Source organism: Acomys minous (genome assembly GCF_964271855.1).
Source record: "Acomys minous genome assembly, chromosome: 12".
In the NCBI taxonomy this organism is placed as follows: Eukaryota; Metazoa; Chordata; class Mammalia; order Rodentia; family Muridae; genus Acomys; species Acomys minous.
The window spans coordinates 70,091,215-70,113,548 of NC_140493.1; the positions used below are offsets into that span (position 1 = coordinate 70,091,215).

At 40.6% G+C, this 22,334-nt stretch overlaps 1 protein-coding gene across 2 annotated transcripts in view; it reads left to right on the top strand.

Moving 5' to 3' along the window:
* Positions 1-22,334, top strand: part of SSH2 (slingshot protein phosphatase 2) — a 258,888-nt gene that overhangs the window by 50,609 nt on the left and 185,945 nt on the right. The window lies entirely within an intron of this gene.

Genomic DNA, 22,334 nt, shown 5'->3' on the forward strand with positions numbered 1-22,334 from the left:
GTTTTTCGAGACACGGTTTCTCTGTGTATTCTTAGCTGTCCTGGACTCACTTTGTAGACCAGGCTGGCCTCGAACTCACAGTGATCCACCGGCCTCTGCCTCCCGAGTGCTGGGATTAAAGGCATGCGCCACCATGCCCGGCTCCCCACTTTTTCAAGAAGAATAAATTTTTAAAAAGCTACAGATAATAAAGATAAATGCATAGTTATACCAGTAGGAATTGGCTGAAACAGTGTCTCAGTAATGCCATATACAGATTTTAGACTAGGAGATCTGTGTTACAGAAATCTTAAGACCTTACACAAATAGAGCCTTCTAGAACCTAGTCAGCATCCTCTCTCACATCAGTCCAACAACTCTGCTTTTTTATGGAACTTGCTTATTGCTGAAAAGGTAAATTATTTTGTAACTTGATTTTTAAATTTATTTTTAAAACAAGAATATACATTCACAAAGTTAAGAAGTTATAAAGGTAAATCGTACAGCTTCTTCTGACTTTTGTCCCCTGGTCACACAACTTTTACAATGAAGACTAGTTTTCTGTCTCCTAGAATTCTGTGTGCACAGGCATACAATGTTTCTGTATGTTACACTAGCGACAGCATGCTATAGAATAGTGGATCTCAAACTTTCTCAATGCTGTGACCCTTTAATACAGTTCCTCATGTTGTGATCCCCAACCATAAAATTATTTTTGTGCTACTTCATAATGTAATTTGCTACCGTTGTGAATGATAATGTAAATATCTGTGTTTCCCAATGGTCTTAGGCGACCACTCGGAAAAAGCTGTTTGACCCCACAAAGGGGTGGCAACCCATAGGATGAGAACTGCAGCTATAGACCGGGCTCAGCTTAGAAATATTTCCTTATTAGCACATACTTTCCTTGCTGCTGTTTTTTTCTCAAATGCAATTCCATTTGTATAGATGTAGTGCAGTGTATTTAACTAGGCTCTGAGCCTTTGCTATTATAATAAATGCTGCAGTGAATAACATTGGGAAAATGCCATTTCACACAATTATGATGAATTTCCAGAAATGGAGTTGCTGGGCCAAAGGGAATGTATAAGTTTGTTTTTAATAGGCAGAAAGCTAAGATGTGGCCCAAGGATTCAATCTTAGCCACACCAGCAAAGAAATAAAAATCATAGTTAGCCAGTAGAAATTCTGATCTGTATCATTAAATTCAATGACTTTAAAATAATTTTTTTTCAAATAAGCAAAAATGCTAAAATAATTCCTTTCAGTTCAATAAATCAACTTTAACATTTTAAATTGTTTCTGTATTGACACGAATAGTTCAAGAATACTATATAATTCTAAACAAGTCTACTTATTCAACTTAAAATTTCATGTTTGCGTGTTTTGCCTGCATGCATGTCTGTGTACCACGTACATGCATGTTGTCTTGGGAGGCCAAAAGAGGTCCTGGAGCCAGAATGACAGACGGTTGTGAGATACCACGTGGGCGCTGGGAATCAGACCCAGGGCCTCTTGAAGACAGCAAGTGTTCTTAATCACAGAGCCATCTCCCTCACCCTGATTTATTCAACTCTTACTAACCATAAATACTGCTAAGCAGTTTTTGAAGACCTTTAACTAGTAACATGGTTTTTTATTGTTTTTCTCTTTTCCCATTCCCTTTGGTTTTGTTTTTGAGACAGGGCTTCTCTGTGTAACAGCCCTGGCTGTCCTTGAACACAGGGAGATCCACCTGTCTCTTCCTTCCAAGTGCTGGAATCAAAGGCATGTACCACCACACCCTGCTCCTTTTTTTTTTTTTTTTTTAAACAGAGCTATTTCGCCTCAGATTCAGGCATTCCTCCTGTCAGCTGTCAGACTGCCTCTGGCTAACAAGATGAGTTTAAATTCATTAGCAGTGCACTAAGTGTAAACATTTGAGAGTTCCTATTTCATGACAACATTATCTTTGCCAGGAGGGAGCAAAGTAAAAACAGTTTGAGTAGAAGATTCCCTGAGAACACCCTTTAATAGTATATTGTGATCTACACTTTATTTTTTTCACATATTTTCTCTTCAGAAAGTGGAGTGCTTGCTTGACATTTGTTTCCTTCTGTTTATTTTTTGTCTCTTTTCTTGGTGAGAGCTTTGTTCAAATCCTTTTCTTTTTTCTTTTTTTTTTTCTTTTTCCTTTTTTTCTGTTTATTTAGTTGATATGCTTGCGCTGGAGAGCTCAGCAGTTAACTTGCTGTTCCTAAAGAGGACCCAAATTAGTTCCCAGCTCCTACTAACATATAATAATTTTCTGAAAATATCTGTTTCAAGGACATGATACTCTCTTCTGGCCTGAGCAGGCACAAGTCACACATGTGGTAACTGACATACTTGCATGCCAAACACTCATGCACATAAAATAAAAATAAATCTAAAAAAACAAGATGCCTATTTTAATATCTAGTTACAAAAAAATCTATGTATTCCACATATAAGTATTTTACCAGATATACTTTGCAAATTTTCCTCAATATTAAATATACTTTATTTAAAATACTTATTTTTATTTATATGTATATGCATGTGTGTGTGCGTGGCTGTGTGTACATGTGCTATGTGTGTGCTTGTGTTCTTGGAGGCCAGAAGAAGGCATGAGAGGCCCTGGAGCTGGAGTTACAGGCTGTTGTGAGACGCCTGAGATGGGTGCTGGGAAATAAACTCTGGTCCTCCACCAGAGCAGTGTGTGGTCCTAAGCACTGGTCCATCTCTTAAGCCCCAACTTTACGTGCAGGCCATGAAGTCACAATGCCCGTGCTCCAGTCTCCTAGTGCTGGCAGGCTTGATTGTAGACAGGCTCCATCACATCCCACCTTATTTTCTTAAATGTGTCTGTCAAAGACCAAGAGTTTTTCATTGTTAAAGTTCATTTTATAATTTTTTATTTAACATTTTGTTCTTTTTATATTTTTAAGAACCCTTTGCATATAATACAGTGTCACCAAGATCTTTTTCTAGAAGTTATATCTGGGTTTAAAAAAGAACTTTTATTATTTTATAAGAGCTGGGTAGTGCTTCAGTGGTCTGAGTAGTTCCACAGGTGCTGTCACTCACTGGGGAGACCACCAACCCTGTGGGGCTCAGTCCACAAGGCTGGAGGCCTCACAGTCCCAGCCTGGTGCTGAAAACCTGGGAAGTTTCTCAGGCTGTTGGTCCTTAGTCCATGATGGAAGCCTGGAAAGGGTCAGCAGCAGAAGCAGCAGGCCCACCCAGCCTGGGCAGATGGACAGGCCCACCCAGCCTGGGCAGAGGGACAGGCCAAGCCAGCAACCTTCCTTCTCCCATTCGCCCCGCCCCCTTGACATCTAGACTGCCACCAGAAGGTGCCACCCACAACGGGGTGGGTCTTCCTACATCAATTAAAGCAATCTGGACAATTCTTCAGGAGAGGTTCCCAACTCAAGTGATTCTAACTTGTGGTAAGAGCCCATTAAAACCAGCCATAATACTTTTATGTGTATTTTTGGGTGATCACACTTAGTTTGTCAGTTCTCAAGGTCTTTACTTTTCTCATTTCTTACCAGGATCTGGTATTTGTTAACACAGCAGTCAGCCAACCAGTGAAAGAACTGTTAAGTTTACTAATTATTTTTAGTGCCCTCATAAAATATATGCCTAATTACTTTATATTAATAAAAAGGTAATTTATGAATGACAAATATTATGAAATATATTGACTAGTCATCCAACGGATATTTGTAATGACTGCCACTTTAGTTTTTGATGCAGGGACTCTATATCCCTGGCTGGCCTTGAACTTCTGATCCTTTTGCCTCCACCTCCTCAGTGCTGGGATTACAAGTATATACTATTATGCTCAGTTTATGTGGTGCTAAAAATCAAACTTAGGGGCTTTGTGCATGATAGGTGAACACTCTGTCAACTGAGCGACATCACACATGTGCCAATTTAAATGCTAGTTACTATACACAATAATAAATGAGTTAGGTAGACCTGATTTTTAATGCATTAACTTTACAATATAGACACACACACACACACACACACACACACACACACACACACACACACTTGCAGGATATTTGATACCATTGTGAGCCCCAAGATTGCGATCTGTAAAAACCTGTTTCTTGTTTGGTGTGGTTTAGCCCTAACACACACCTTTAATCCAAAAACTTCCTGTTTGTTGCAAACAGGTGGATATGGTGTGTCTCAACACTAGCACACACCTGTAACCCAAGAGCTTTCTGTACACAGTGTTTAATAAAGTCAACCCTAGGTCAAGAGGTTGAGTAAGCAACCAGCTGACAAGGACTAAACAGACGGGTGTTTAAGACAACATGGAGAAGAAAGAGCTTTTGGCTTTTCCCTTCTGGGACTTCGGCTGAGTAGGAAGGTCAGATGAGTGCTTTCTCTGCCTCTCTGAGTTAGTAGGCTTTCACCTCAATATCTGTCTGGCTCCTGAATCCTTATTGGTAAAATAAACACACACACACACACACACACACACACACACACACACACACACACCTGCAGCACAAGTTTTATAGAAACAAGCTTTGCTATATGCACTGTATTTTCTAATTTGTTCAGTTTGGAGTGGAGACAATTCGGAGTATAGTTCAGTGGTAGAGTATGTACTTAGTATGTGCAAGGCCTTGGGTTCAATCCCTGTGACACACACACACACACACACACACACACACACACACAGAGAGAGAGAGAGAGGGGGGGAGGGGGAATGACTTGTGAAAACTGAATTGATTCTATGAGCTGTTAATGAGTCACAACCTATGGTTTGGAAAAAGCACTTAATTGCATAGACTTTTGTTCTTAATGCATTTTGAGAGAACTTTCCAAGGCTATGGGCAGTTTCCATGGAGACTCATAGGAAATGTGAGTGTGGTGCTTGCCTCTGTACATTCCAGCTGCTTACTGACAAGCAGAATATTACCTAGTGAGACACAGAACAGTTCTGCATTCCCCCAGCTACACCAGTATGTTTAAATTCTCAAGAAAGTTGCTAACTTCTGAATTGTAAGCCCTTGAAATTTTTCTTCTCAAAATTTCCTGTCCCCTAAAAGACTTGAGGATAAGTAGGAAGTAACTAATAAAGATGTGTCATCCATTTCTGTAATAGTAAAACATACACAGAAAACCCAAGGAACAAGTGAGATGCTCAGAAGCCCTCTTTTCACTTGATTGACTGGAATTAAAAACCCTGTGCACTGGTGCTGCTCAGACACACATCCTGGGTAGCCACTGAAGGCGGGTTTATGAGTCCTACTTCAAGCATATATTCATGACAAAGTGTTGTTAGTCTGTAAAGCTGTAAAATGCAAGGCAGGACTAGGCACTTCTCTCAGTGTGTGCTTGTTTGAAAACAAAGGATGCTGTTTCAGAAATTTGAAATTAGATACTTTTTAGTTCTTCTGTTTTTTACTTGTATTAGTCAGGGTTCTCTAGAGGAACAGAATTTATAGAAATAATATATTCAATTAAGTTTTCAAGAACGTCAGTGTGTGTGTGTGTGTGTGTGTGTGTGTGTGTATGACATAAATCAAAGGTGGATCTTTCCACCTCAAAAGATTTGAATTAAAAATGTATTTTCCTTCCTCAAAGATGTAGATTAGAAGTGGGTCCCCAACTTCAAAGGATTGATTTAGGAAAAAAACCCTTACAGGTGTGCCAAGACATTTAGTTAGTTGATTCCAGAGGTGGTCAAGTTGACAACTGAGAACAGCCGTCACACTACTACAATTAAACCTAGAGATCAGAAGTGGAAATGTTGTTTAAATTACTAATCGGATTGCAATCTTTATTTATTTACTTGTTTACATTATGTATATATGTGTGCACACATGTGCATAGGACACATGTGGGGGCAGAGGACAGCCTGTAGAAGTGCATCCTCTCCTTATACCATAGGGGTTCTGGTGGTCAAACTCATGTCACCAAGGTTGGTGACAAGTGCCTTTGCCAGTTGAGCCATCTTTCTGGGCCTCCTCACCAAGGGGAAGTGATCAAATCAGGGCCACCAGAGCTCATGTCAGAGGCGGTCCCCGCTCTCCTCACAACCGTGCCTAGATCTTAACAGGGGGGCTAGGTTTACTGCATGCATTGTCCTTGGTTGGAGCAACAGTTTGTGCAGGGCCCCCTGGGTGAAACCAGTATATTTTGAAATAATTTTCTTACTTGTGAGAAACGGAGCCCATTCTCTGTAGATGCATGCTAACATGACAACTAGTAGGTTTTGGAGTAAAGTAGCATTTTCTTTCAGGGTAATCTCTAAGGAAGGCAACTTCTCCTTGAACATCCTGGTTTCTAACAGCCCTGTCCAGGTCAGACAACTCTGGACCTTAGAACCTTAATAACAGGTGTCTGGTTCTCAGATGTAACACCTGTTGCCTTGCTTTGTTCAGGCCTGGTTCTGCCTAGACCTTGCTTCTTTCCTGAGCAGACTAATGTCCTATACAAGAAGTCTATGACTAAGCTTCTGGAGTTTCTCAGAATTGGGACAATAAGCAGCATAGACTCATGTGGTCAGTATCTATTTCTACTACCTGTGTGGTCTCTATTTCAGTTGGGCCTGAACTCTATACAGAGGTTAGCACAGACCCAGGGCCTTCCTGTGTTTGCACTGTCCCTGAGAAAAACCCACTGACAAAGGCAGCTCATCTTTTTCTGAAGATCTCTTTCCAGAGGAATTTCTTTCTGTGGCAGTAATCAGATAGTTCCTCAAAAGGATCCATGCTAATCCTCTGGCCTGTGAGAAATGGTTGACCTACGGCCCGTGTTTCCCCGGCCCTTCAGCCTCTCCTTGGTACTCTCCTGTTTTGGTCTCTAGTCTCCTTGCACTCATTGGTTGGAGTTAAAGTCTTGCCTTGGACAAAGGCTTAGGGATCCAGGGTGTTTCCCTTGTGGCTTCTGTAAGGATACAAAGTACTTTGAAATCTGCCATGGTCCCCCTGGAGACTCTGAGAGGCCAGCTGTCAAGGGGACAGCTTTGTGGCAATCTCTGAAGTCCTGCCTCATATCTAAGCTTTATTTACTCTTTAAGCTGCTCACTCTTTAAGGCTTGCCTGTCTTAGCTATGGGGCATCCAGTAGTCTTGGTCGTTTGATGGCTCAGCTGTTAAAGGATAGGCTCACAGCCAAAAGATAGGAGACACTCCTTGATCACTGGAGCCCCTAAACTTACATCCTGCTTTGCGTTTCTCACCACAGTGGCAGTCTTGCTATACCCCAATTATGATTTAGGAAATAAGATCCCTTGCTGTTGACTTTCTCCTTAGAATTGATGGCCTTTGGAGTATTCCCTAAATTTGTCTCTAAAATCTTTTTCCTCGAGTGAAAACTAGGAAAATGCTTTATCTTATGTTTTTAATTCTTTATTTTTTTCTTGAGACAGGGTCTTGAGCCCATACTGTCCTCTAACTTGCTATGTACCCAAGACTGGCCTTGAACTCTTGATCCTCCTGATCCCAGCTCTGAAGATCTGGGGCTGCAGGAGTGGATCCTTGGTTTTGAGACAGGATCCTTCTGCTTCCTCCCAGTGCTGAGATGAAAGCATGTGCCACCATGCCTGGCAAGAAACGCTTCGTCTTTTGTGAGCTCCTCCTCTCTAGACCCTGTTGTTCCCCTCATTTCTAGTTATAGGGCATTGCTGTTTAATGGCTAAATTTTGTTTTAAATGTTCTCTCATCCCTTGGGTTATTTCTTGGCATTGCTCAGGTGGCTGGCTCTGGTCTCTGCTTCTGCTAACCATCCATCCAAGGACTCACTTTCCCAGATTATCTCCTACAGTACGGGATGAAAGTGATTGGAAAGTTTTTCTTCCAATTCAGAGGATGATGAAGGATCCCACAGGCCTATGACCAATATTTGGTGGAGACCCTTCTCAAAATTCTCTGGTGGGAAATTAATTTCACGATGTCATCCTTGTCGCCTGTCTGCATGAGGATTTCCCCCTTGGCAGCCATGGTATGAGCCCCTGAAATATGTATAACTCGGAAGAAAGTGGCAGGGTAAGGCAGAACTATAAGTGAGCTTCTCTCCAGGATTCACCTGGTGCTAAAAAGGATCACAGGGTTAGGGCCTGGCATTTCAGTGATTTTGATGGCTGGGTAACTATTCAGTCTCTGGATCAGTTCCTTTGAAAATGAGTACCAGAAGTTCACACCCTTTTATTTAGTCTAGTTAACTAGCTATAATACAGAAATAATTTTGCTACAGGATAGGATATCATAGTCAGAAAGCAATGTAAAAAATTATGAATAAAAATCATCACTCACTTAAGCCCATTTCAACCTGTTGGTTTTTAATTTTAGGTATATATAGCCTTCCTTGCTAACCAACCCAGATTTCTCCTCTAGTACTATAAATTTTTCAGTTTTCTCATTTGTTGATGAATCAAGGTCTTTGCTTGCAGTGAAATGGGCCTAACCCTGGGTTCTAAGTAAACACTATTGTTTTCACAAGCATCTGAAACCTGACTGGGTAGCGTGTATCTCAGTAACACTGATCTTCCTGCACTTGTCTTTCTTTCCTGGCACACATCCCTGGACAAATGTCCAAAGAGCTTTGTCTTGCTCTTCTTACTCAGTATCTTATTGCTTTCTGAAGTCTCCTGGTTTCTATAAAATAGCCACCTTTTTTTTTTTTCTGTTCTAAACACCATTATCCCAAAGAAATAACCGAGCTCCAGCTCTTTCACACTGTAAAAGCATAATGATCAGATTATGTGCACACGCCTTAGCTTCTAAAACCCCATTGGCTTCCACAATCCAGACTCCAAATCAGGCTATGTATGTTTTTCTGTCTGTTTATATGACAGAAATCAGGGTAGTTGATGGGTGTGTTTAAAACCACAAATGAGTCCCATGTACTGGTTGAGTTGGGAAATAAAAAACTAGAATTCTAAGGTTTTTAGACCATAATGATAACATTTAAGTGATTTACCAAATAAATTACCAAGAATGTATAAGTTGTAAACATACACAAAACATAAGGTTGTTTGTAGTGCCTTGTGCTGGCCATGTGTTCCCATGAAGTTGACAAAACTAAGCTGTTTTTTGGTTTGTTTTGTTTTGTTTTTGTTTTTGTTTTATAACTCTCAAAAAAGCAAGAGGGAACTAAGCTGCTAACTTGTTAATAGCAGAAGCCTAATTTGAAAAATGGAAAATAGTAGAGAATTTTGGTACATTTAGGAGACAAACCATTCTTTGCACAGATTAAACTTAATTTGTGAGCCACATAATTAGCAACTCAAGACTTGAATCCAAACCCATGCCCCATTCATTTATTTACTTTTCTATTTATTGAGATAGAGTTTCACTTTGTAGCTATGGCTACACAATAGAACTTGCTAGGTAGTCTAGGCTGGTCTCTTCAGAGATTGGGCTGCCTCTGCCTTCCAAGTAATGAGATTAAAGGTGTGTTTTATCATTCCCAACATGTTTCTTGTTTGTATATTAAGGGTCTAGGTGCATAAATTGTGAAATGTTGCTGCTAATTTTGCCTCATTGTTTTTGTTGTTGTTTTTGTTGTTGTTGTTGTTGTTTTTTGCAGACTTTCTTTTCTGTCTGGATTAAATATCTAGCATTGTCTTTGCTCTCCCATGCTTTTATGAATTTGTTTATTACGCATTACTGCTTTTGTGAATGATAGAATGATGTAATGATAGACTAAATGTAAGCTCTCGCATTCTCTCTCTCTCTCTCTCTCTCTCTCTCTCTCTCTCTCTCTCTGTGTGTGTGTGTGTGTGTGTGTGTGTGTGTGTGTGTGTGTATGTATGTATGCTCGTGAAGTCTTTGCTTCAATTGATGAACCTGTGGTATGAACAGCTGCCTTTGCATCCCACTAAATATACCCTATTTTATTTTTCTTTTTATGACTTTGCTATAATTACAATTTTAGGAATCTAAGCATATTCTAGCAATGTTTCTGTGAGGATACACATACGTTTCTGAATAATCTTTATGTAAACTACAAATTGCTTATTTACAATTAGCTGGTTTTTTTTTTCCTGCACTGATCTCAAAATCTTCCAGTATAGTTTTGGTTTCTTCCTTACATCTGACTTTTATAAATGTATTTTCCATTATTCTCTTTTATTTTTTATGCATGGAGGCACTGATTTTTTAAATTTTATTTTATTAATTTATTCAGATTACATCTCAATTGTTATCCCCTCAATTTTTTCTTCCCGTTCCTCCCTCCCTCCCTCTTTCATCCTTTCCCCCTCCCCTAGGTCTGTGACAGAAGGAGGCCTTTTTCCCTACCATAAGGTCACAGCCTATCAAGTCTCATCCTGGTAGCCTGCCTATTCTTTCTCTGAGTGCCACCAGGCCTCCCCACCAAGGGAGGTGGTCAAATATGGGGCACCAGAGTTCATGTCAGAGTCAGTCCCTGATCTCCCACAACTGTGGAGAATGTCCTGTCTTTTGGCTAGATCTGAGTAGGGGTTCAGTGTTTACTGCATGTATTTTCCTAGGTTGGTACAGTAGGTTGAGCAGACCCCCCCCCCCCGGGTTCCGATGTCATGCTGTTTTCCTTGTGAGTTTCTAGGACCCTCTGGATCCTTCTATTTCCCCATTCTCCCATATTTCCCTCACCTAGAATCCCAATAGGAAGTTCTCGCATCTGTCCTGATCTCCTGGTGAGTGAAGACTTTCACTGGACATCCCTTTTGGGCTAGTGTCCAGTTATAGGTGAGGAGTATATACCACGTGAGTCTTGAACTTCAATGTCCTTGATATTTTTTTGCATTTTATTTTTTAGTGTGTGTGTAGATGTGCATGCCACAGCACACATGTGGAGGTCATCATTTTTTAGTGTGCGTGTAGATGTGCATGCCGCAGCACACACGTGGAGGTCAGCATTTTTTAGTGTGCGTGTAGATGTGCATGCCGCAGCACACACGTGGAGGTCATCATTTTTTAGTGTGCGTGTAGATGTGCATGCCACAGCACACACGTGGAGGTCATCATTTTTTAGTGTGCGTGTAGATGTGCATGCCGCAGCACACACGTGGAGGTCATCATTTTTTAGTGTGTGTGTAGATGTGCATGCCGCAGCACACACGTGGAGGTCATCATTTTTTAGTGTGTGTGTAGATGTGCATGCCACAGCACACACGTGGAGGTCAGCATTTTTTAGTGTGTGTGTAGATGTGCATGCTACAGCACACATGTGGAGGTCAAAGGAGAGTCTGAGAAGGTCAGTTCTGTCTTTCAGCCATGTAAGTTCCATGTCAAACTCAGTCAGTCAAGCTTTACCTACTGAGCCATCTCCTCAGCCCAAAGACACTAATTTTTAATTAGTGACAAATAGATTTTGTTCCAGATCTGTTTTCTGTTTGTTTGTTTTTTCAGCTTCAACTGTTTCTGTCTTTTGTGCTTTGAACTGAAATGCAAAACAAGTTTTATTTGAGTGCAGTAAAAATATATCTGATAGGAACTGATATTTCCCTTCAGGAAATGATCTTTTTAAGTAATTCTGATTTCTTAAATTAGGGTTGAACACTCTGAAGAGCTCAAATAGCACCAAATACTTTAACATCCACAGAAAAGCATGTACCTGTGAGACGCTGAATCCTAGCAGTGTCTGACCCAGTGCTTTATCATCTTATAGAGCTAGGGCTATGGAAGTAGGGAAAGCATTTCTACTTTGGTTTCTGAATTTCCAGGCTCAGGTTAAATTGCTGATTACTTCCTTCCTTTCATGCTTAGAGGACAAAATGTGGTTATCTCTTGGCACAGCAGCAATGATTTAGTTGTGGTATTGGTATCACTCTTAAGTTGCATGAAATATTCTATGCTTCTTTTAATTATAGACTTATAAATTTTAAGTCTTTCTATATCTGAGTCAAATGTGTATTCTCAATACAGAACAGACATTTATCTCTTGCTGCATTTTAGTGTACAGATTTTTTCCCCAGTGTCTGGAAAGGCCATTGGGATATAGAATCCTGCTGCTTAGCTGTTTCCCAGAGAGTGATGCCTTTCTCCCAGCCTAGCTTTAATTCAGGGATTTAATTGCTGTCTGCAGAGGCAAATACTTTGTACCAGAGGCTCTAAAGCCAGTGTGTGTGTAAATCACCTGGAAGGCTTGTTAAAGATGTACTCCCAGGGGCTGGAGAGATGGCTCAGAGGTTAAGAACACTGTCTGCTCTTCCAAAGGTCCTGAGTTCAATTCCCAGCACCCACATGGTGGCTCACAACCATCTATAATGTGATCTGATGCCCTCTTCTGGCCTGCAGGGGTACATGCAGGCAGAACACTGTATATGTAATAAATAGATAACTCATATATATATAAAAAGATGTACTTCCAGGCCTTACAGCCAGATTTCACTTTATTTTTGTGGATGGGGTAGGATAAGAACTTGCATTTCTGACAAATTCTTAAATACTGCTGTGGTTTCTGCCACTGGTGGGATTTGAGAACCACACCAAGAGTCACTTTCTTCCATATTTCGTAACCATCCCTTTCAGGTCCAGCGGCTATATTAAAAAAAAAAGGAAGAGGGAAAAGACAACAAAAACATTCCAAGGTTTAGTAGACTTTAAAAAAAAAGGTCATGTGATAGTAGGAAGAGTTACTATAGTAATAAGACATTTATCAGCATGGGATGAGGTATTATTACAGTGAACATTAAACAATTAAGTGCAAAACATCGACATTTCAATTATAAAGTGTGTGCACGTGTGCGTGCAATACAGAGGTGTGTATGTGCTATGATGCGCATGGAAGGTCAGAAGACAACTTTGTGGAATCATTTCTCTCCTTCCTTTTTGTTGAATCCTTGCAGAAATTGAGCCCAGGTTTCCAAGCTTGCACAGCAAGCACCTATGCCAGTGAGCCATCTTGCCACCCTCCGTCTAAATCTTACCAGTGTTAATTACAAAAAAAGACTTATAAAAGAAAGAGTATGGATGGCGTAGCTCTCCAAAATGAAACTAAAGTCCTTTGTTTTAAAAAGCCTAATAAAAATCTATTTTCTGTCACTTAATGAATTTGGAGTGTGTAATTTGGAATATTAAATGAGGCATTGAATGTGAAATGCTCTGCTCTGGTAACTGCCTGATGAAACAATTTTATCTTTGAGACAGGGCTCACTTACATACCCTTGAACTTCTAATCCCCCTGCCCCAGCTTTTCTGAGTGCTGGGATTACAGACCTGTACCACCACACCCAGATAATAAAGATATTTTCTTTTTTAAAAGGTTCTGTTATTTTACTATTTATTGAGTATGGATGTTTTGCCTGTGTATATGTCTCTGCACCACATGTATGCCTCATGCCCTCAGAGACAAGATGGGGCATCAGGAACTATAGTTACAATTGTGAGCCGATTGGGTGCTGATAACTGATCCTGGGTAGTTGAGAGATGACTCTGAGGTAAGGAAGAGGCTCTGCCGCAGAGGCGGGTAGAGCCGGGAGGCACTGGCTGACAGTCAGACAGGGTACTCACGGTGACTCACGTGCTTTAGACCCTAGCTCACCAGCCTTCTCTATGTTGGGAAACAGATAGTGAACATCCCTCTCACGTTCTACTTTGCCTTGAAAAAGAAAAATAACCTTTTAATTGTGTGAGAACCCTTCTTGGCTTGCTGGTAGAATAAAACCAGGCCATATTTGGCCCACCCTCATAACAGTGAAGACTCAGAGGGGAGATCCCACTTTAACGAAAGTAAAGTTATCATTTTTGAAGTGACCCGAGGTTCTGGGATATTAAGTGGTCCTTTGGAGGATAGCTGTGCTTTAGATTGAACGGTGTGGCAAGTGAAGTCACCATGACGCACATCTTTATTGCACGTAGAGCACTGGGCAGCAATGTGGTCACAAATGAAATGGACAAATTGCAGGCTAGCCCTAGAGTCCTTTGGCATAGCACTTTGACTGCTTCCCTGACAGGAAGCCAGCCATGATAAGCAGCTCTGAGAAATGAAGATGCTCCTTGGGCTTTAACCTCCATGCTGACGTGAAGCCCAAGAGGCAGCATTTCATGTGGTGGAGAGATAAAAGCCGCACATTGAGTGGAGATTGTTGGTCTCTTAACCACACCTAGATACAGAATTATGTCTCATCTCCCATTGATGTTTTAGACAGTAAGGAACAATTACATTAACTCACATGCTAAACTCCTTACTCGCTGAACTGTTACCGAATGCCTGCTTTGTGCCAAGCACAGAGATAGCATATGAGAAGCTAGTGATCTAGACGTGGAGAGAGAATCTCCGTAGACGTGACCATGGTAGAGTGAGGTGCGAGTTAGCACATATATTTGCAAGGAACTACAGATATATAGAAGAACCACCCAATCCTTCCTTAAACTTTCAATGTTTCTCTTGTTTGCACAGACTAATTATTAATGCCCTTCAGTAGCCATATATGTCCTTAATGTCAGATAGTTATCAATAGCAGATCTGTGCTATTGATCACAAAGAGGTCTGTAAATACTTTACTTGCATCATAAGGCAAACATTGTCTCTCTACAAAAGATGATTTCAAGCATTCTACTGCTACTACTGAATGTTTAAATAGATCTCTACCTATTAAAAAATACAGTGTTTCTCATTGTATGCACTTGAGTTTGTACTTATATTGTATTAGTGTAAAAATTAGGTCCTAAAGCATAATTGTTTTTCCTCAGTAAACTTTCAGAAAACATTACTATGGTGGGTGGAATAATTCCCTCCAAAACAGAATTTCATCCTTATCCCTGTTTTATGCTATATGATAAAGGAGGAATTAAATTTGCAGTTGGCATAAAGGGAATTAATAATGTAGCCTTAAAATAGGGAGATTATCCTGGATTATTAGAGTGGAAAGCAATATAATCAATCACGAGTATTGCTAAAAGTAGAAGAGGGCCCAAGTGTGGTGTAGATGTGTATAAATCCCAGTGCTTTGCAGCCTGAGGCAGGGAGAGTGTGAGTTGAATTTGAAGCCATGGCAACACAGCCTAATTTGGATTACATAGAAAGATTCTGTCAGCTGGGTGGTGGTGCACACCTTTAATCCCAGCATGTGGGAGGCAGAGGCAGGTGGATCTCTGACTTTGAGCCAACCTGGGCTACAAAGTAAGTTTCAAGACAGCCAGAGAAACCCTGTCTCAAAAAAGCAAAACAACAAAAAATAGAAAGAAAGAAAAATAGGTCCTGTCTTTGATTCAACCTAATGTAATATAGAAGTTAACCCAGCTTTGCTGAGTTTGAAGAATTAGCCTCTTATAAGTCCTAGACTAGGGCATGAGAGCAGTTCCTCTCTGTAATAGTTTTGAGGCTTCCATAGCAAGAAACAGATGTTGACAGCAGAAATGCATTTACTCTTCTAGCGGTGTCCTGGCTGCTGTTAAGTGCAAATGTTGGCAGAGTCAGATTTCTTCTCCAGTGTCTTTGTGGCTTGTAGATATCTGTCTTCTGTCTTCACATGGTCTTCTCATTGTATGTTTATGTCCTAAAGAGCCTCTCCTCTTATTCCTCTTTTTCTTCTAGATTGAGCCTAGGAATTTTCCCTTTTAAAAAAACTTTTAATTTTTGAGTTATGCTCTTACTAAAGTTGACTGAGTTGTCCTTGAGCTTACTCTGTAAGCCTCGTCAGGCCTTGGGCTCGGGGTCTTTTGTCTTAGACTTTCCAGGAGCTGGAGTTACAGGTTTTGCCCCAAGTATAGCTATTATTGCATTTATATAAGCTATCTAGCATAGTCAAATTCTTTGAAACAAAAGTGAATGATGGTTGCCAGGCTCAGGACAGAAAGAAGTGTTATTATTTACAATGCATATAGTTTCAGTTTTATAAAGTGAAATTTTGTTGAAATTGGTCACCCAACAATGTAAATCTACTGTAACTTTAAGGTGGTTGAGACAGCATCTGGCATAGGGGTGGGGGAAGGGGGCTGGGGGTGGAGCTTGGACCATTATGTGGACATTTTTTCATAATCCCCAGAACCCATGTAGAAATACCAGATTTAATGGTTTATACTTGTAATCCTGCTGAGGGGATGGAGACAGGGGAATCCCTAGGGCTCATTGGCCAGTAAGTCTAATTTAATTGATGATCTCCATGCTAATGAGAGATCCTAGCTCAAAGGAGGTGGACAGAGTTCCTGACGATACCTGCAGTTGCTCTTTAGTCTACCCATGCACACATGCACCTGAATGTTATTTGTAATGCACCTTAATTGTTATCACATGTATATGCATATTTGTGTGTGTGTGTGTGTGTGTGTGTGTGTGTGTGTGTGTGTGTATAAACAACCTGCTCAGCTGGTGTTGCTTGTGTGTTTTCAGTGCTGACCTTTAGGTAGTGCAGGGGCAGTTGTTGTTCTTTTCCCTAGGGAAGACTATTTCTCCCACTCTCGACATTCTTTAGTTGCCTCTGGTATTTTATCCAGGACTGAAGCCTCCTGAGCATTCTCCTTTACACACGAACATGTATTTGGTATCATCCTTGTTCAGGTCATGTTTAAGTAGCTATGTTGGTGAAACTTCACAAGTGTAACCTCTGACACTTCTAGGAGACACTAATTCACAGCAAGCTCCCTCCTCCCTGTCTCTTAGAACCCTCCTGGCCCCTCTTTTGCAATGTCATGCATATGCCTGAGGTATAGGAGTTGTGTTGTAGATGTGTCAGCTGGGACTGGGCTCCACAACTCTGCAGTTTTATTGGTTGCAGTTTTCTGTAATGGTCTCTGAGTTCGAGGCCAGACTGCTCTACGAAGTGCGCCCAGGACAGGCAAGACAGAGAAACCCTGTCTCAAAAAACAAAGCAAAAACAAAAGATCCAGATCAGAAGTAGAGCTTCCCACTTCAAATTAAGCAGAAATAATTTACAGGTGTGCCCTTCATTTGGGAGTTTTAGTTAATTCTAGATGTAATCAAGGTGACAAACAAGAATTGCCATCACAAATAGTATATTTTTAAAATCCTAGTTTCCATTTAAGTTTCAAGGGACATAGCTGTAATCCCAGCACTTGGGAGGCAGAAACCCCAAGTTCAAGGCTAGCCTGTTTTACAGACTGAGTCCAGGCCAGTCAGTACTAAGATCCTGTCTCTAAAAACACAAACAAATAAAAATCTTATTTTTCTTTGAGTACAGCAGCAATACATTCATTTAGAACAACTGTAGCTGGATTTTTGGCTACTTTATTGGGTTCTTTTTCCTACCTCCCTACACCTCCCCATCCTCTCCAAACCCCCAACACTGGGTAGGAGAGAAAGAAGGTTAGAGGGGAGGGAGGACACCAATATCTGTGGAGTACTACTTCCTGCTGGTTAGGGGTGTCAGTTCCCTGGGGCAAGTTCGACTAGCAGCCAGCAGCCTCTTAGGGCCCAGAATTCCAAATGTTTGTAAGCCGTCTTCAGCTGACAAGATCACGCTCCTGCCAGAGCCCGAGACAAATCACAGTTAGCCACTGTAGTTCATCTGAAGCAGCCCCATATCCCACACCTGGGATTAAAACAAAAGCATGATATTTCTATTTTTTAAAGGAACAAAAATTCTCACTGTATTTTCCCTTTCTGTTTTAAACCATTAATTGTACTGTATTTAGTGAGAAATTATAAACAGACATTTTTGATGAACTAAACTGTTTTTTAGTTCAGCAGGCAAGGTCTTTTTGTTTTGTTTTTATAACCTGGTGACTTTTGTCTAAAACGGCTCACACTTTTTGCTTTGGGGCGTCGGGCTGCCACCCCCACCCCCAATTCCTTTCCTAATGGAAAGAAGTGCCTTGGATGCCCTCTTGGGCCTGCACTCAGTGGTCAGTGGTACTCCTTTCCACAATGTCTGCGAATCCCAGGGCACCTACACATTCTTCTGGAAAACCCATTGCTCTAATAAATGGATTGTTTGCTTCTCTGACGGAAATACCGTATTTCTCACAGTTAAATGCACTGGCATTTTGAGATCTGAAGCTTTTAGCAGTTTGGTCACAATGTTGTCGTAAATGACTGATTTTTCCACAGTTGAAGCACTGGGCATTTTGATATTGGAGACCGTTAGCATTAGTTTGTCCTATGATATTAGTGTGATGCTGGTGAGAACCAATATCAGTCGTGTCCCTTATCCATTTGTACGCTGGCACTGCTCACTTCTTTAATTGTCTCATAACTTTCTTACACTCAGTATTCCAATTCTCAAATGCAAGGGTCTCTATCAACACCTGTCTCACATCAGGGTCTGAGATGGCTTTGTTCACAGGTGAAACCAATCTTTGCAAGAAATCTGAAGGCTTACCCAAAGCTTTGCACAATCTTAGTAAATAAGGTGGACCATTTCCCAGGCCCTTCAACTTTATCCAAAGCTCTTAAAGCCGATAAGCAACATTGTTCTATGGCAGCAGCAGCAAATCTAATCTGTTCTTGTAGGTCAGAGTACCTCCCTTCACCAAGCAACTGATGTTTGACAATGTTCATTTCCTTTGCTCTGTTTCACTATTCAATATTTGTGGCTTTCTCCCTCCACCACATTAACCATTGTAACTGTTGATTAGCTTCTAGCACAGCTTGTTAACAGCCCCTTCCAATCTTGGAATAATTCTATGTTGGGTAGCCCAGTTACTTAATATATATATTTTTATATAAGGTGAATGCGTTCTGTAGGAAATCATAGCCTCTTTAAACCGCCTCAGATCTATCAGTCCTATAGGACACCACACTATCTTATCATAATCACACTCTGCACCATTAGTGGGCATGTGCTGTACATACTGGGGGAACTGATGGTGATTTTGTAACCCCAGGCAGCTCTTCTTCTGGCAGCACAGTTGGCTCAAGATTAAGCCTTTGTTTTAAATCAGGCTGTTTTTCTTCAACCCTGTCACCCTGCATGACCTCCTCCTGTCCACACACCCTGCTCCCCTCCCCCACCCAGGGGCTACAGGGACTTGAAACTGAAAGTGAGAAGTGCCAGGCAGGACCAGAACCTGCCTTCTACCTCAGTTTGCTTCCCTCTTGCGTCCTGCAGGAAGCTCCCATTCTCTCACTCAGTCACCAGGTCTGAGCCCTTTTGTTCAACCTTTTCCAGTGCTACTCACTTTCCAAGCGGTTCCACCTTTGCCCACAATTTTTCTAGTTGCACAACCAACTCTGAAACCCTTTCAAATATGATAGAATAGAGTGACCCTTTTGGTTTTTCCATTTGATACTTTTTTTGTTGTTCCTCAGATTCCACCCACAATTTTTCAAACTGCTCAGCCATTCTCCCAACCTTGTTTGAAATGGAATATAGGAAGAAGAGGGGAAGAAAGCCCAAACAAACAGAAAATGCCCGCTGGGAGGGAAAGTCTAGTGACAGCAGCCACAGGAAACCTTTTGCTGCTGTCTTGAAACAAAATATTCATCCCTTTGCCCCTATTTCCTCTAAACCATTTGAAATTAGATTTTCCATTCTGCCTAGCTCTATGTTGGATGCCATTTTAATCCAGACTTTGGCTACTCTATTGGATTTTTTTTTCCCCGACCTACCTACTCCACCCTTATCCCTTCCACTCCTCAACACTAGATAGGAGAAAAAGAAAGTTAGAGAGGAAAGGGGCCATCAGTATTGATAGACTACTCCCTGCTGATTGAGGATGTGGAGGTCCTTGGGTCAAGTTTGACATTCATCATCAGGATATCTCCAGCCAGCAACCAGCGATGCAACAAGCAGCGAGAACAGCAGGAGTGGGAGACAAAGCAGCAGCAGAGGGACCAGCAGCCGCCTCTCTTGGGGCTCTAGCATTATAAACCCTCTGAAGAGTCCCCAGAATTCCAAACGTAACTATCTTCAGCTGGCAAAATCATGCCCCTGTCAGAGCACAAGGCAAATCATAGTCAGCTGTGTGGACAATCTAAAATAGCCCCATATCCCACATCTAGGATTAAAACAAAAACATATACACATAACATTTTAAAAAAGAAACCTAAATTCTCACTACAAACAACAACCAGAAAAAAGGAAGAAGGAAAGAAAGGTGGATGGATAGAGAAAAGAAAAAGTCAAATGTTTTAAAACCATATAACTTATGACAAGGATCAGGGATAGAATAAAAGAGACTGAACAGTAACAAGGGATTCATTTCTTAAGACTTCTGCTTGCCAATTATTAGCTAATTATACAAGTATAAGCGTTCTTGCACCATGTAGCCCATATAAAGATTACAACATTTTATAGCTATAATTGTTGCTTAGAAACTGTTCTGAGTCAAAGTGCTGCTGAGTATGGATGTGTTTTGCTTCCCAGTGACCTTAACCTGTTTTTCTCTAAACAATACTTGGTTAAAGGGGCATATTCCCTATAGAGTTATAGCCCTATCTTTGATGGCTTTTTTTTTTTTCAATTTCTATTGAGGAGGAGGAGGAGGGAGCTTCTGGTGCTCTGCTTTTAAGGTCCTATGCTTGTTCCCACTTCCACAGTGGAGGGAAGGAAGAAGGGAAAGGTGGGGAGAGGAGGGAAGAAAAGTGGAGAGAGAGAAAGAAAAAGGGTTTTATCACTACCTTATGGTAGAAAAGCCATTTGAGGACTGGGCATGTAGCTCTATGGTAGGATATGTGCCAGGGAATGGCCCAGAAAACAGGAGAATTTCTATACTATGAATCTTAGATGAGATCGGTTAAGCTAGGAGCCTACCATTTTGAGCTAGTATTATAGTATATATAAACCCCATGAATGAAGTAAATTAAGGAAGTGCATTTTGTTCCCAGTTTGCTGAAAATATTTGAAATCAGAAATAAATGCCTTTTAGCTATATTTAAATTCGTTCATTCATTCTTGTATTCTTGGAAATAAGTCACATAGTACCCAGTAACAGCTCAATAATCAGATTTGTCACATTACCTCAGAAGGCAGGGGAAAAAACTTGAAATGTCTTTTGCCTCCCTTAGGGTTCTTAGACTATAATTTAGAGCTAAATATGTTGGTCACAAGTAAATACATGTTCCAGGAGCCAATTATGTTGTAATTCTATCAGCACATCTAAACGGATAGGTATCTTAACGAATTGTTTTAATTGTAAGGATGTAGTTAATTCCTGAAATAACTTAGCAATGCAGATGTGGTTACAGGAGCACTTGAGAGTGTTAGTGTAAATATCCAAAAAGTTTAAGATGAAAACTGAAGGTTCTTAATGAGTATGATTTGGATTAATTGATGTGTATGTTTTCTTCTCAGTTGTGGCAGTGACAGGTCACTGTTTGGTATGCTTAGTATTACTCAGATTTGTTGTAGCATGAGCATTTGGAAGAATTGAAAGCAGCTCCAATCTCCACCTTACTAAATTTCTTTAATCATTTTATTAAGTCTTTAGCTTTTGCAGTATACTTAAGAAATCTTTGAGTATTTTATACATTAATATAAAAAAGAAAGAAGTCTGGAGAACAAGTATTCTTTTTTTCTCCTTACAAAAGGAGACTATAGTTGCCAGGTATAAATTTTTAACTAATTATTTCTGATTATTTTCTAAAAGTAGAGAGAGGGATAATGACTGCTAAGATTTGATCATAAAACCAAATGTAGACAAAATATCAGAGTAGGAAAAAAGTGAAAAAGAAAAAAAAAAAAACCAGGAACAAAGTAGTTAATAGAAATAGCATCTCTTGGCTTTACATTCTCTTATCCAAGTGTGTATTTTAAAACTCTTAATCTCTCAGGTATTCTGCAGGTCAAAACATGTCCTTGCTTGGAAAGATCAAAGTGTCAGCTAAGACAGCTATAAAGTAGACAGCACATATGACTGGGTTTCAACCACTGCTCATAGAAGTCTTGATGATGTAAGGGTAGATATGCATCAGTGCTCTGTGTGAGTATACCTCGGTTTCCATCCCAGTTACCCTAACAGCAAATATTCACGTGGCATCGAATGGGTCAGAACTTGAGCTTCTCTGTCCTCTTTTTATGTCATTAGTCAGAGAGAAACCATTCCTGTGTTACCGCTGGTTGTTTCATTCCTTTGTCTCTTTGTGCTTATCTTCCAGACAGATTCTGAAAAGGAGCTTGGCGGGTGGAAGAAAGGGTTTTAAATTGTTTTCTGGCATCTGGTAAAGGACTTGAGTAGAGCACGCCGTTTGGCTCTGATAGACACTTGTAAACAGACGTCTAATGAGGCTAGGCTGGTGTTCTTAGCCTCTAATCAGACTCTATCTTACTTTCTGAATCCTAGCTGTAAACAGTAGCATCAAGTGTCTGTCTCTGTATGGGAGGATAAGTGAATTAGAGGTCTACCCTCAGTGTGGGAAGCGTTCTGAATGTGAAAGGTTAACAGCACTGTTCTTACAGGGAAAAGGGGGGCATCCATTGTCCAAATTGGGAAGCCACAGAAAATGCTTGAGCTAACCACACATTCCTTAATCAATTTTCTAGTCACTTAACCAGTC